The sequence below is a fragment of the Ictidomys tridecemlineatus genome, chromosome 8, assembly GCF_052094955.1.
Source record: "Ictidomys tridecemlineatus isolate mIctTri1 chromosome 8, mIctTri1.hap1, whole genome shotgun sequence".
Taxonomy (NCBI): Eukaryota; Metazoa; Chordata; class Mammalia; order Rodentia; family Sciuridae; genus Ictidomys; species Ictidomys tridecemlineatus.
This window is the reverse complement of record NC_135484.1, coordinates 31,143,762-31,160,127: the sequence shown is the minus strand read 5'-3', so window position 1 is coordinate 31,160,127 and position 16,366 is coordinate 31,143,762.

Genomic DNA, 16,366 nt, shown 5'->3' with positions numbered 1-16,366 from the left:
TAAGAAGCCCCTCAAAGCTTTTGTCCCCTTGAGTCATAAGAAGCCCTTCAAAGATTTTGTCCCCTTTAATGTCTTTGAAAGATACCTGTTCCTTTCATCAATGTAAATACAAATTTATATTGGCACTTATAAGTAATAGGGAAAGCAACTTGAAGAAATTTAAACATATATAGTTTTCTGTTCACCTGTATTATGTGGAATATAATCTTTAGATGAACTGACTGGAGAATAAATCCTGACCAGTGATGTTTTCAGGATCATATCAGTATCAGTTAGCAATGAATACATTTCTCCAGCCTAGAATTTCTTGATTATTTTTGTATTGTTCTTGTAGACAATCATAAAGGAAGTAAGTCATTTTTTAATTTTTTTATTGGTGCATAATAATGATACATAGTACTGGGATTCATTGTGACATATTCACACATGCACAAAACATAATTTGATCAGTTTCAGTCTCTAGTATTTTACCTTGTTCTTCCCTCCTCTCTCTCCTTGATCTTCCTCCTCTACCCTATTAGGCTCCTTTATAATTTCATGAGATTTTTTTTCCTTTTGTCACTCTAGCTTCTACATATGAGATAAAAATAAGACCCTTGACTTTGCAGCCTGGGTTATTTAGCTTAACAGGATTCTCTCCAGTTCCATCATTTTCCCTGCAAAAAAAGCCACACATAATTTTGTTCTTCTTCGTGGCTTAATAATACTTCATTATGCATATATACCATGTTTTCTCTGTCCCTTCCATCTGTCGATGGACACTTAGGTTGGTTCTATAACTTGATGATTGTGAGTTGCTCTCATATAAACATTGGTATGCATGTATTGCTGTAGTATGTTAGTTTTAATTATAAAAGGAAGTCTTTTGTCAAAAGTTCTTGTCTGTTTTCCTCAAAATGGACTGGACTATTGGTACAACACCACTCCTCTCTTTTGTACCTCATTTATTCACACAAATAAACTGTAAACATCTTTGCCAGTCGCATACCAAGATCCTGCATAGCCATGGACACACTGAAGATAGAAAGCAACTTCACTCTGCAGGACTCTGCAAAATAACATCTGACCTGAGACAAATTGCTGAGCTAGGTATTTCAATCTTGGTGAGCTTTGGTTCCCAAGATGTTTGCCTCAGCCAATGGGAAGCTGCAGAACTGTTGCAAAGAGGTCATTAATAACCTTATGCCCAGGGTTTAGCTATGGAGATGCTGTGCCTCTCACATATATGTACTATTATTAAAAATACAAGATTGTTGTGATTAATAAAAGACAAATCTATTTAAAGCCTTTCTTAACTCATAATAGTTTTTGTTCATGTGTGTTTTATCAATTAGGTAATAAAAGAACAACTACTATATCATGTGGAAATCTGTGTATAATTACTATGGCTTATCTCAGTTTCAGTCAGGATTAGGATAACTTACCCAATTATTTTGTGGTAGGGCTGTGAATACACCATCAATGACAATTTATAAGACAGAATAGGGGGCTGGGAGTGTAGCTCAGTGGTGGAGTGTTTGCTTGGCATGTGTGAGGCCCTGGGTGCCAACCCAGCATAGTGAAAAACAAAAACAGAAACAAACAAAAACTATACCATAGACCATCACTAACTTTCAGGTTCTCTCAGAGAGCTTCCAAGGTGGTTGGACATTACTATTTTTTGTTTGTTTGTTTCAAAATATCATTACTTTTGTTGGTGCATTATAATTATGCTTCACAGTGGGATTTGTCATTACAAATTTGTACACACGATTTAACAATATAAATTTGTTACTTTTGATCCCCAGTAGCACTCCTGATTGGGTATTATTATAATAGAGTTCATTATTACTGATGACCTAACTGGATTGGTGAGTTCAGGATGTTTTCACAACTTGTCAACATACTGTACTTGTTTTTATTTAGCTATCATGCTTTTGACTTATATCTCATTCTTCATTGTTGACCCACTGCAGCCCATTTAAAGGTCAGTCTTAAAGAATGACATTTCAGCTTTGCATTTGTATTCAAAAAAGCAGAGATACATTAGTAATATTAATTTAAAGATCAAATTATTTAACATGAGCATTAAATGAAACCTTCATGCCCTTGGGTGCCTAGAAAATGTGTTCTTTTACAGCACTTTTTCCTTTTATTTTTATGATTCATTATGAAGTAAATTTCATTGTGTATATTTGAAGTTGATGAGATAACGATATGGGATACGTAAGCATAGTGAAATTGTTACTGAAGCGAAGTAAATTGTGCTACATAGCTACTTTGTTGTTACAAAACCCGCTAAAATGTGCCAATGTTAATAGAAGTCACTAATATAATAGAATTCAATGAATGGTACTCCTCATGCACACTAGTTCCCCTGCCTTGTTTATACTATGATTTTGCTTTTTTGCATCCTTTGATCTACATTTCCTCATTACTTCCCCTCTCCATTGACTAAATTCAAAAGTTAACTAACAATTTTGAAACATGTTCACCTATAAACAGATACACTTCTGTACTTAATAAATCATAATTTGAGGTTGATTGAAAACAATGTATTGTATTTTTATTCTCAGAAAGTCTTTGTTCATTATTTCAATACCTAGCACTGTGCCTTGCACTTTTTAAGTCTATAAGGATATTTTTTTAATTAAATTAAGGATCACTTCTTTATTTTCACCTGTCAAATAAAGGTCTATTAGTCTTTTACATTTAAAAGACTCTACTAATTTATTCTTTATTTGGTTTTCTAAAGTAGAAAATGTTTAATAGTCAGTATTTGGAGAAAGCCCAGCTTTATCTTACTCATAGCTTTTGTCTAATGTAATTTTTTACTTACTAAGAAAAAGTGTTAGATCACATAAACAATTTTTAATGTTGGGTCTCCTTATTTGAAGTGTCAATACATAAGTGAGCCCTCAGAGATTTACTGTGAGGATTATATCTGGCAAGTTTATTTTTGAAAAGCAACATCTTCTTTTATCTGCAAGGGCTGTGCACAATGGAAAGTTCCAGAGTGACCATCCAAAAGCAGGCTACCAGGATTTGAGTCCCACCTCCACCATCCACTAGCTTCCACCTTAGAAAGTTACTTACCCTATGTGTATTTGAGTTACTCACACATAAGATGGAGATGATAATGGAAAATTCTCTTTGAGATTTTAATGTAACAATGACCATAATACAAATGACACCATAAAATTTGAAGACCGAAGTACCAATAAACAAACCACTACTACATATTCCTTGTTTCATGTCTTATAGATATTCTCAGTGAAAAGACTCTTATAAGGATATTTTATTCAAGAAACTTTCAAAACATACCTTTGTTAAGATTGAATTTCAGAAATCACATAATTCTGTTAGCCAAATAGACAATTTGAGTATTATACACATCACTGGAGAGTATATTCTTTTATAATAAGAAATCAGAGCTAAGGAGAAACCACAGGGTTCTATTGAAGGAGATTTTTGACTGATTCAGACAGTGATATGAGTTCAAAGATAAATCCTTCATAGGGAAGTGATAAATACATCTCCATGAGACATAGCATAAATCCAAATATACATAGTAATGTTAACATATATCTATACATATAAAAGGATATTTGTATATAATGCCTAAATTATGTTCCTATTATGTTGGTTCTTAGAATTAGCATCTTGTTTTTCTTATTGTTAATGTTAATAAAGTAATTATTTATTAATATCTTTACTATTTACAGTACTGGGGACTGAAGCTAGTGGCTCTTTACCACCAAGCTTATTTTTTATTTGAAACAGGATCATGCTAAATTATTGAGGCTGGCCTTGAACTTGCAATATTCCTTCCTGAGTCTCCCAAATCGTTGGGATTATAGGCATGCAACTACACACTCAACTTAGTTAAAGTGATTAATAATGAGGAGTTAAATTTTGAAGAGATTCCATGTACTAAATTTTGGAGCTGAGATATAGAGATCTATGTCTATCCTCAAAATGAATGTTTTTACTAACATTGTGAAACAGTTAGAAAAACCAGTACTTCCAGAAAGAAGAAGTAATAAACTACTCTCCCAAACATTACATATGAGTTGACATTTATACCTTATTCTGTTCAAACACACCATACACACACACACACACACACACACACACACACACACACACACACACACTTACACACTCACGTATACCACACACATGCACGCGCAAGCCTAATGCCACAGGGAAATATTTCATCATTTCCTAATGACAATACTAAGCTAAGCATTATAACTCATATCAAAGATAAGAAGAATATATAAGGTCCCTCTAATGATTCATGCTAGTTAAGCATGTGAAGCGGGCCAACCACATTTGGGAGTCCCCTGCCTGCCCATTCTCTACTTTCTATTCCCCTACCTTCCAGGTCATGAGCAACCTGTTTGTGCTACATCCTTTCTCACCAGTAATATAAGCTTCTAATTTTCTACATGAATAAAATTAACCAAAACAAAAAGAGAGAAAATATTAACAATAAAATGTACCATTCTCAGAGGGGTTTTCTTCTAAGTTCGTAATGGATGAAAATAGAAGAGAAATTGTAGGAGACATTCAGAAGTGATATAATTTATATGAAGATAAAAAAACTGGGAATGAACTTTTAGGAAGGGAAGATTTATTCACATGGGACAAGTTGCTGGTGTCGTTCATTAATATCACTCAGGAAAAAGCAAAATTCCAGCTCTGTGGAAATTTTCTTCATCTTCACTCTTCCAAGGCCAATGCTCAGCAAGTTTGAAGTACAACTGTTGTCTATTTTTGGCTTGCACTCACAGAATTGAGACAGCCCATCTGAAAACAAAGCTCTTCAGATATCTGAATTGTGATGGGGGGGCATTTGTGCAGTAGTGGTAGATAATATGACCTCTGGTCTCAAGCAGCTCCTGTGTGTCTCCTAGCCTTGTTCACATTTGGTCTCAGTTGTATCATTTCCATGAGAAGATTTACTAAAAATGGGCAGTTTCAGACACAATCACTTGATGTCATATGGTCAAGTCTTCAACTACGCCTGGGGTTAGTAGTACAAGATGTTATCATTTGTCCTTTAATTGGGATAGGACATCTTTGTCAACTATATTGAATTAGATGCCCCTGGATCTTCATATGGCCTATTTCCAAACTTGTAGTAAGCACACATCTTATCAAGGCCTCTTACGTGCTAAGTACCACTTGCTCAGACTGCCTGATGAATATGTCATCAATGTTCCAGATCAATATGATTTAAACTAGGTTGCTTAAGCAGTTCAGACTTCCTTCTTAAAAAGGGCTCTGAGCAATTAATTCTAGCAGTGTCACTCTGAGTATGGAACAAAGATGCAGCAAATAATAACATCATTTTGAGGATGGTGATGCATCATATCAAGGTTGATAACGGATATGGGTTTAGAAAATATAAAACTTTTTTTTTTTTTTGGAAATGTTGGTCCAAATCTGATGGGTCATCAGGCTGTTAGATATATAAAGCAAAGTTTCTCAACCAATGGCATAATGACGTGCTGACAATGGTTTACATGTAACCAGGAGATACTAATCCACACAAGGCAGCCAAATTTGCCACTGCTTTTAGGCCAGAAGACTCAGGACACAACGAGTTTCATTGAGTATCTTCTGAGATTGCACAATGTACAGGCAATATCTGGCAATGCAATGAATCTTCTTCGGGTGACAAGCAAGGTGGACAACATTCATTGCTTGCTACTTGCTACTTTTCTACAGCATACTATAGGAAAGGACACATTCTTAATACTTTGTAGTTGCTTTAATTTTTGGATTATTCACCACTCCCTCTAATTACACCCTTTGTCATATAACTCTGCAGCTTCCCAAGTGAAGAGTGAAGACAATAGTGACTGTGTGCTGGTTCTGAGCCCAGGTTTATGAGGCCTTATTTATTTTTTATTTTTTTGATGGTGCTGGGGATTGAACCCAGAGCCTTGTGCATATGAGGCAAGCACTCTATCAACTGAGCTATATTCCCAGTTTAGACCTTTCTGTTTTTGTTTGCTTTCTTGAACCTCTCCCTTTATCTCTAGCACATGTTTTTATTGCTTTCAGATATGAGGAGGATGAGAGATACAGGAAACACACTGTAGCACTGACAGAACTCCTCCTCCTTTTCCCTAGTTGCTGAAGCCTAAAGTAGTATGAATCCAGCTCAGTCTTAGTTAAATGTACAAGGAACGAATGCTTAAAGCTAAATGAACTTAAGAATTGGTGTTTGTTGCATGCAATCACCAACTGATGGACATTGCAGTATATTTTTATTATGTCAAAGCAAAAATTTCAGTGGACAAAATTAAAGACAAAGAACACCTTATCCAAGACCACTGCAGTAGGGGAGAGAAGCCAGACTCCATCTAATGAACTCAACCTCATTAAAAATGAAGGGCTGGAAAGTTTTTGAGAACTAAGAGTGAGGAGGCTGTGGCCACTTATGTTTGCTGATTGGCCTTACCAAAAGGAAAGTAAGCTTTCTCCTACCTTGAGAACAGGAGTAGCTTTCCAACTTGGGGTGAGGCACTTTCTGAAGTTAGGCTCCTTCCCTTCATTACACAGAGACTGGGAGATAAGTGGCTTCTAGGTCTTCAAGAAAGACATTCCTGGATTGTAAATCTTTCAAAAAACTTTTACAGTGTTTTCCATCTGAAAGGGGCTGAGAAAGAATTTAGAATTTCAAATTTGCAAAATGTTCTAAGAAAAGAAGGGTCACAGGCCTTGAGTCAGTAGGAATGCTGTTTTGAATTTTGTTGAGCTGAAGGGAACATTAAAGCTATTGTGTTCATTTATAATAATCCTGTAATATAAAGGAAATGTCTCATTTTCCCGGAGATCTTATATTGATACCCCACGTGCCCTCGTGCCCTCGCTTACCCTATTCTGAGGAATGTATCCTACCAGGTACAATGAAGTGAGAACAGGGGGAGCAGAGACTCAGAGCCAGTGAACACATTGCTATCTCGAAGGAGGCAGACTCTGGCTATGGAGGTGTCTGCACATTCCATGGGGGATCTGAAGGCTTACCCCTTCTTTTCTGGTGAGGCTGGCGGTAGAGCTTAGGTATGCTTCTGCAATCAACAACTGGCACTTTCTCACTGAGCTGCTCATTAGAGAAATTTTCTTTTTCCTTTATGCATGGACTCATTTCTTGACATAAATTATAGCAGGAAAAAAATGACAAGAGTTAGGAAGTATTATGGTTTATATGTGGTATCCCCCAAAAGCTCACATGTGAGACAAGGCAAGAAGGTTTGGAACAGAAAAGATTGAGTTATAGGCTTAGCTTAATCAGTGAGTTACTATAATAGTAGAGCGTGGCTGGAGGGGATGGGAATTGGGGAGTGGCTATGGGGTACACACATTGTATCTGGAAAGTGGGACCTCTCTGCTTCTTGACCACCATGATGTGAGCTGCTTCCCTCTGCTACACACTCCACCATGATGTTCTGCCTCACCTGGAGCCCTGAGGAATAGAGTCAGCCTTCTCTAGACTGAGACCTCTGAAACTATGAGCCCTCAAATAAACTTTGCCTCCCCTACATACGTGTTGGTCGAATCCTTTAGTCACAACAACGAAAAGGCTGACTACAACAGGAAGTGATTTAGAAAGAACATAGTGTGCAATATAAAAAAAGTAAATAATGTGTGCAGTCTTTGACTAAATCCCAACTTAGAAAATGTTTGTTTTTGGGCTACTCTGCATTTTACACCGAATTGAGTATTCTAATAGAAAGTACAAATGAAGTGTTCTCCCTACACTGTCATCTGCTGTTATTAACACCAGATTGCCTATAAGTACTTATTAAAAATAGAGATTTCAAGCATCCACCCAGGCCTCCCCAATCACTGTGTGCCAAGGAATCTACATTTGAACAAAGGGCTTGCTCAAAAACATTGCCAAAGTGTTGCTCTTGTCAATGTAAAAGTTTCTGAAAAAAAAAAACCAATTTCTTCTTTTTGTGTTTAACCATTGATTTTTTTGGCTGTATTTTAGCATTTTATTTCTCTTTTATTATAAAAATCAGCTCAATATATGTGCATTTATTGCACAAGTTAATAGGTTTCACTATGACATTATATACATGTGTAAGTTGTGCTTTAATCAAATCATCCTTCCCTGCTTCTCACTCTTTTCCCTCCTGGGTCCTCTTCCCCTCCCCTAATCATTCTTGTTCTACCTTCTACTTTCAGGTCATCTTTCGTCATCCTTATCCTCTCCTTCTCCTTGTCCTTCTCCTCCTCCACCTCCTTTGTCTTGTCTCCATATATATGAGAAAACATGCAATACTTGACTTTCTGCATCTGGCTTCTTTCAATTAAGATGTCTCCTACTTCCATCCATTTTTCTCCACTTGACATGATTTAATTCTTTATCAGCTTTATATCACTTCATGTGCTTTGAAATTGTGTTGTGCCTTCTTATTTTGAATCGGTGGGTTTATTTTATTTTTATTTTATTCTCCCTCCACATGAAGTACACATTTGATGCCTGATAGTTTCAAAATTGTCTCCCATAAGCTGTGAATGCCCCCAAATCATAATCGTACTCTACAATAGTGCTTTGGGTCCTTGTCCTGCTGTCATATTGCAAATTCCACTGATATACAATTCAGTCATGGAGCAGCTCATCCCAGTTCCTGGTTGTGGAGTTATATCTGTGTCCTCAGATGTCTCTAGATGAGTAGCATTCTGAAAGACAAATTGATAAGTGGAATTGGGACAATTCATATTGCTTCAGGATCCTTTGATGTGTGCTGTGAGTGAGGAGCATCATGGCCTGACTGTGCACAGTCACCATGTACTATTTCCTGTCTGCACAGGGTATTTTAACTTTTTAATTTTATCTTAAATTTTTTATTGGTACATCATAATTATGCATTACAGTGGCATTCATTATACTATATTCAAACATACACATAATGTGATTTTATAAGTCTCCTAACCCAGTATCTTCCCTTCCTTCTTCTCTCCCCCTAATCTGCTTGCTCTATTTTACATATTCTATATATCTCCCTTCTATCATTATTATTTAATTATTGCATTATAATTACATACATCATTGGAATTTCTGGTTAGGATGTGATGGGACTTCAAACTGGTACAAATACTTTGGAAAGCAGTAGGGAGATTCCTCAAAAAACTAGGAGTGGAATCACCATAATGACCCAGCTATCTCAATCCTTGTTATACATGCATGCTGATGTTTATAGCAGCATAATTCAGAGTAGCCAAGTTATAGAACACATCTAGGTACTCATGAACAGTTAGATGAATAAAAAGCAGTGTTGTGAATACATAATGGACTTTTACTCAGCCATATAGGAGAGTAAAATTATGTCATTTGCTGGCAAATGGATGGAACTGGACAATATTATGCTAAGTGAAATAAGCCAGACCCAGAAAGTCAGAGTTCAAATGATTTCCCTTACATGTGGAAGTTACAGTGAGAAAAAAAGAGGGGAAATAATTTAAAAAAAAAAGAATTTCACAAAAAAAGAAGGAAGGCCAATAGAGTAGAGGAAGGGGATGAAGATAGAGAAGCAGAAGGGTATGGAGAAATACTGGGGAATGAATTCTACCAAATTATGCTAAGTCCAGAGAATATATCATAAAGCATCCTAATTATGGACACTTTCAGATCCCAGTAAAGGAATGATGACCCTAGATTTCACTGTTGCTTCTGAACCTGTACACCAAAATGTCCTTGTTTTCAGTTCTGCTCACATGTTGTGTTTGTTCGTTTTCTTGCACATGAGAAGAGCATCTTACTTATGAACTCTACTGTATTATTCCTCATCTCATATGCCAACCTTTTCCATATATTTGAAGCACAGGTGTTGACATATGAATGAATTGGAACTTCAGGAATGAAAGTCCTAATAAAACCTTTATCTTGTCTGAGAAGTAAAAGTAGAAGAGAAAAACATCTGTTACTTGGTTGCATATATTTTCTAATCTTTACTTTTTCATTTGAACTGGGATTTTGGTCTTAAAAGATAGGAACATGGAGGTTTAGTTTTTCAATTTTGCTTGAGATAAGATGTGTTCCTCCTTCTAAATTTTCTTACTTCTCTACCTGATAGGATGCTTCAACCTAGATGCTGGAGCATACAGCAGGAGCAGTAGGACACCATTATCCATGGAGTGCATGTCATGTCAGTGCAGGGCAGGTGATACCTGAGGTAGCCAGAAAATGTCCATAGGACACCAGGTGTCATAGTCTACAGAACCTGTGAATATGTTACCTTACATGGCAAAGGAGACAGTGCAGATGTGATGATGTTGAGGATTTAAGGAGATTATCCCAGATTGTCCAGGTGTGTCCAGTGGCATCACAAGGGTCACTAAATGTATGGTAAGTTACTGAGGCTGGAAAAGAGAGTATGAGAGTCAGAGAGAGACTTAAAGCTGGAGTTTGGGATTAAGGAAGGGATGACAAGTTAAGGAATGTCAAGAAGCCAGGAAAGGCAGGACACGGGTTCTCCCTCAGGACTGCAGCAATGCTGACACTTTGATTTGAGTCCCAAGAAACCCATTTTGAATATCCTACCTCCAGATCTCTGTTCAAGTAAGACCATAAGACATCTGTGTTGTCTTAGGCCACTATATTTGCTATCATTTATTACTGCAGCAATAGGAAACTAATACAGTGCTACAGTTCCAAGGCAGCTTCAGAAACCTCCTGTGGATTCCATGCTCACCTAACCAATAAGCCCAACTATCAGTGCCATCAGCACCACTCGGAGACTTCACTTTCCTGATATAGGACAAGGGCAGTTCTTGGCTCCTTGGCTTTAAGAAACTGTCCTGTTTCTCCTCCCTCATACACTGTCTCCCAAAGCCTAGATCTGTGCCTGAATGGTTTTCTGCTTGAAAGTAAAAAAATTTTCAATTATAGTTCAGTATTCCATATTCTCCATTAGTTTTTTATCACCCCAAAATAAAATAACAGGTAAATTAATCAAAACAAATTAAACATAGCAACTAACTCTCTGAATGTTTGTCACTTGCTATGTACTATGTACATTTTTTCCTCCTTACAGTTGAACACTATCAGCCTCTGTTCATTATCTAACTTTTTGATTTAGTCAGTTTGGCTCTGGTGTAACCCCAAAAAACGTCACAAAAACAACACAGAGAAAGAAAGCTTATTTTGATTCATGGTTTCAGAGGTTTAGTCCATGATAGGTTGGGCTACTTCATAACTCTGGGCCCAAGGTGAGTCAGAAGGTCATGGCAGAAGTGTGTGGCAGAGGAAATCAGCTCAGGACATGAAAGCCAGATGAGAGAGAGAGAGAGAGAGAGAGAGAGAGAGAGAGAGAGAGAGAATATCAAGCAAGCACACACAAAACAGTGGGCAAGGTGATAGGGGCAAAATACACACCCTCAAAGCACACCCCCTTTGACCCATTTTCCAGCCACACCCTACATGCTTACAGTTATCACCGAGTGAATTCATTCAAGTGGATTAATTCCCTGATTAGGTTACAGCTCTTATGATCTAATCATTTTACTTCAGAATGTTTTTTTTTTTGGAGTGGGGTACTGGGGATTGAACCCAGGGACATTAACCACTGAGCCACATCATCAGCCCTTTTTATATTTTATTTTGAGAGTTGCTGAGCGGCTTAGGAGCTTGGTAAGTTACTGAGGCTGGGTTTGAACTCATGATCCTCTTGCCTTAGTCTCCCCAGCCACTGGGATTACAGGAATGCACCACTGCACGAGGCTCTGAACATTTAATTTAAAAAAAATTGGTGTCAATAAACCTTTATTTTATTTATATGCAGTGTGAGAATCAAATCCAGTGCCTCACACATGCTAGGCAACTGCTCTACCACTTAGCCCCAGCCCCAGCCCTGAACATTCTTGCATTATATCACACATGAACTTTTGGGGGATACAATATACTACTGTAACACTTGCCTTCACCTCTCCACCTCTACCCATTCATTCTCAATACAATCTAGATTCTTCCTCTATCCTTCTGTAAATAGAATTTTAATTAGTCTCATCAGTAATATAATTGTGAATGGCAACCAATGGTTCTCTGTTTTTATTTAACTTGACACATGTACAACATTTTATACTCTTTGCAATTCCATTTTTCAGAGTATCTTTCATCCCATGAAGTCTACTTCCTGTTTTTCCATATATATTCTTTGCTCCTCTTTCTTTTTCAGGCATAACTTAGAAGTTGGTGCTCCTCTAGTTCCCTCTGTTCTCCCTGTGCACACTCTGCTCCCGTCAACAAACACCAAGTGTCTTAGCATCTGCAGTGCTGTAGCAGGTGTGCACCAGGCAGTTGCATTCACTCCTCTCATTTCAAAAGCCACAGAATGTAAAAAATCTAACTTGACTACCTCTGTCCCAAATTCCTTCTTTTTAATTTTATTTTTATTAAATTATTTACTTATTCTAATTTGATATATGTGATGGCAGAATGCAATTCATTTCATATTACACACATAGGGCACAATTTTTCAAGTCACTGGTTGTATACCAAGGTATTTTCACACCATTTGTGTTTTCATACATGTACTTAGGGTAATGATGTCTAACTCATTCACATTGTCTTTTCTTCCCCCATGCTCTCTCCCTTCCTTTCCCTCCCATTTGCCCTATCTGAAGTTCTTCCATTCCTCCCATGCTTCCCCCATTACCATTATGATACAGAATCCTTATATCAAAGAAAACATTTGGCCTTTGTTTTTTTGGGATTGGCTTACCTCAGTTAGCATTGTATTCTCCAACTCCATCCATTTACCTGCAAAAGCTATGATTTTATTGTCTTTTAATGCTGAGTAATATTCCATTGTATACACACCAAAATTTCCCTATTCATTCATCTACTGAAGAGCATCTAGTTTGGTTCCACAGTTTAGCTATTGTGAATTGTGCTACTATAAACATTGATAGGGCTGTGTCCCTGTAGTATGCTGTTTTTAAGTCCTTCAGGTATAAACCGAGGAGTGGGATAGCTTGGTCAAAAGGTGGTTCCATTCCAAGTTTTCCAAGTAATCTCCATACTGCTTTCCGTATTGGCTGCACCAATTTGCAGTCCCACCAGCAAGGTATGAGTGTACCTTTCCCTCATATCCCCTCCAACACTTACTGTTGTTTGTATTCTTAATAGCTGCCATACTGACTGGAGTGAGATGAAATCTTAGAGTAGTTGTGATTTGCATTTCTCTAATTGCTAGAGATGATGAACATTTTTTCATATATTGGTTGATTGATTATATATCCTCTTCTGAGAAGTGTCTGTTCAGTTCCTTGGCCCATTTATTGATTGGGTTATTTATTTATTTTTTAATGTTAAAGGTTTTGAATTATTTATGTATCTTAGAGATTAGTGCTCTATCTGATGTGCTTGTGGTAAAGATTTGCTCCCATTCTATAGGCTCTCTGTTCACCTCACTGATTGTTTCTTTTGCTGAGAAGAAGCTTTTTAGTTTGAATCCATCCTATTTTCTGATTCTTGATTTTAATTCTTGCAATATAAGAGTCTTGTTAAGGAAGTTGGGGCCTAATCTGAAGTGATAAAGATTTGAGTCTACTTTTTCTTTCATTCAGCACAGTATCTCTGTTTAATTCCTAGGTCCTTGATCCACTTTGAGTTGAGTTTTGTGCATGGTAAGAGATAGAGGTTTAATTTCATTTTGTTACATGTGGATTTCTAGTTTTCCCAGCACCATTTATTGAAAAGCCTATCTTTCCTCCAATCTTTATTTGTTCATTGAAGAATGAAATACTCTACATATGTCTGTTAAGTCTTAGTTATTGTTGTATTTTTGAGTTCTATAATTTCTTTGTTCAGTTTTTGTTTGGAAGATCTATCCAGTGGTGAAAGATTGTGTTAAAGTCACACAGAATTATTGTGTTGTGTACTATTTAACTCTTGAACTTGAGAGGATTTTGTTTGATGAATGTAGATGCTCCATTTTGGGGGGCATGTATATTTATTATTGTTATGCCTTGTTGGTGTATGGTTCCTTTAAGAAGTGTAAAATTTCCTTTTTTAAAAAAGTCTCTTTTGATTAACTTTAGCTTAAAGTCTACTTTATTTGGTATGAGCCTGAAGCCCTCTGCTTGCTTCCGCAGCCCATGTGAGTGACATTTTTCTAACCTTTCACCATCAGTCTGTGGATGTCTTTTCCTATGAGGTGAGTCTCTTGGAGGCAGCATATTGTTGGGTCTTTTTTTTAAAAAAAAGACTAGTCTATGTATTTTGATTGGAGAGTTTAGACCATTAACATTCAGGGTTATTATTGAGACATGATTTATATTTCCAGCCATTTTTTATTTTTTATTTTTATTTAACTTGACTTGGTTTCTCCTTTGATTACTTTTTCCTTTAGTGTAATACCTCCCTTTGTTGATTTTTCATTTTTTTTTAATCTTCTCTTCATGGAACATTTTGCCAAGAACATTCTGTAATGCAGGCTATCTTGTTGCAAATTCTTTTAGCTTTTGTTTATCATGGAAGATTTTTATTTTGTCATCAAATCTGAGGCTTAATTTTGTTGGATATAAGATTCCTTGTTGGCATCCTTTTTCTTTTAGAGCTTGATATATGTTGTTCTAGGATATCCTGGCTTTGAGGGTCTAGGTTAAAAAAATCTGCTGAGATCTGAATTGGTTTTCCCTTTTATGTAATCTGATTTTTCTCTCTTGCAGCCTTTAAAATTCTACCCTTATTCTGTTTGCTATGCATTTTCATCATAATGTGTGGATCTGTTGTAATTTTGTACATTTGGTTTCCTATAGGCCTCTTGTATTTGATTTTCCAATTCATTCTTCATGCTTGGGAAATTTTCTTATACTATTTTATTGAAGATATTGTGTATTCCTTTGGTTTGAATCTCTGAAACTTTCTCTATCCCAATAAATCTTAAATTTGAACTTTTGATGTTATTCCATTATTCTTGCATATTCTGATCATGGTTCTTACTATCTTCCCTGTGAGGTCAACTTTATTTTCAAGAATATATATTTTGTCTTCATTGTCTGAGATCCTGTCTTCCAAGTGATCTAGTCCATTGGTGATGCTTTCTATTGAGTTTTTTATTTGGCTTATTGTTTCTTTCATTTCAAGGATTTCTGTTTTGTTTTGTTTTTGAGAATCTCTCTTTTTCTTGAAGTAATATCTTGCTACCTGTATTTGCTCTCTTATTTCTTTGTTGGTGTGATCAATTTTTGCCTGTATCTGCTCACTTAGGTGGTTCTTTAATTCCTAAATCATTTTAGTTATGTATATTCTGAACTCCTTCTCTGACATTTCATCTACTGCACTATCTATGGATTGTATTGTTGTATTGTTTTTTTCATGATGTCTATGTGTCTTCCTCTCTTGCAAGTGGAGATATGAGTTATTACAGCTTCTGGCCTATTGTCTTTAGTGTCTCTACAGGTTACCAATACCTTCCCTTTAAGGGGGAGATCAATATTACAGCACTCAATGTACCCAACATGCAGCCAAAGATCAGTTACCTTCTATTTTTACATTTACAGTTTTGTCACTATACTCAGAAATGATGAGTTTGGTTATTTTCTACCTTATATTCAATAGGTTCGAGTACTGGTTTCAGTTTCTAATGGTAGAAAGGAATCTGGGGGTGTTGGCTGAGGTGTTTATGAGGTAGGATGTGAAAATTCAGAAGTATTAGATTATATGACAAGTTTGAGGGTAATCATAAGAAGTTGGCTGTTAGTAGAAGAAACAAGAGTGAGGAAACCCCATGCCTGTTACCTCAGCAACAGGATAACTGTTAGAAACCCTAGTAGAGGTGCAGTTAGGCACAAAGGCTAATTTTCTTACCACCACAATGCAGGGATCAAGTGCTTCCTGGTTTGGAGATTGCAGTTTCTTGGGGGTCACCTGTCTGTTTTTGGTTTAGTGACAAGTCCATGAGTAAGGCAGATGCCTGAGTCATCTTCTTTCCCCTGATCCTGGCCATGGTATATTGGCTCAGCAGCTGAAAAAAGGTAAACCTGGCAGTGGGTGGGTCACATGCATGCTGAGGGTAGGGCATTCAGACAACTGTGATGGTCCTTACTTGCCCCACACAAACTTTTGTACTCAAGGAGTTGGGACTTTACATAGCAAATATCTAACCCCATGGCAGGTTAAGTAAGAGAGGTTATAAAAGAAAAGAAAAGGGTTTATACTTCACAAATTTTCATGGCAAATTTTTTTCCACATTTTTGAAAAAGAGATATTTCACTGATTAATTCTTGTTTTTTGTGGGGCCTTGCAAAGTATGCGACAGTCTTGCAAATAAGAAATAGATAATATTTGAAATATTCAGCTAGGCTTTGTTGGGGCAGATGGATTTAGTGAAATCTCTTGGTTTTGAAAGTCAGA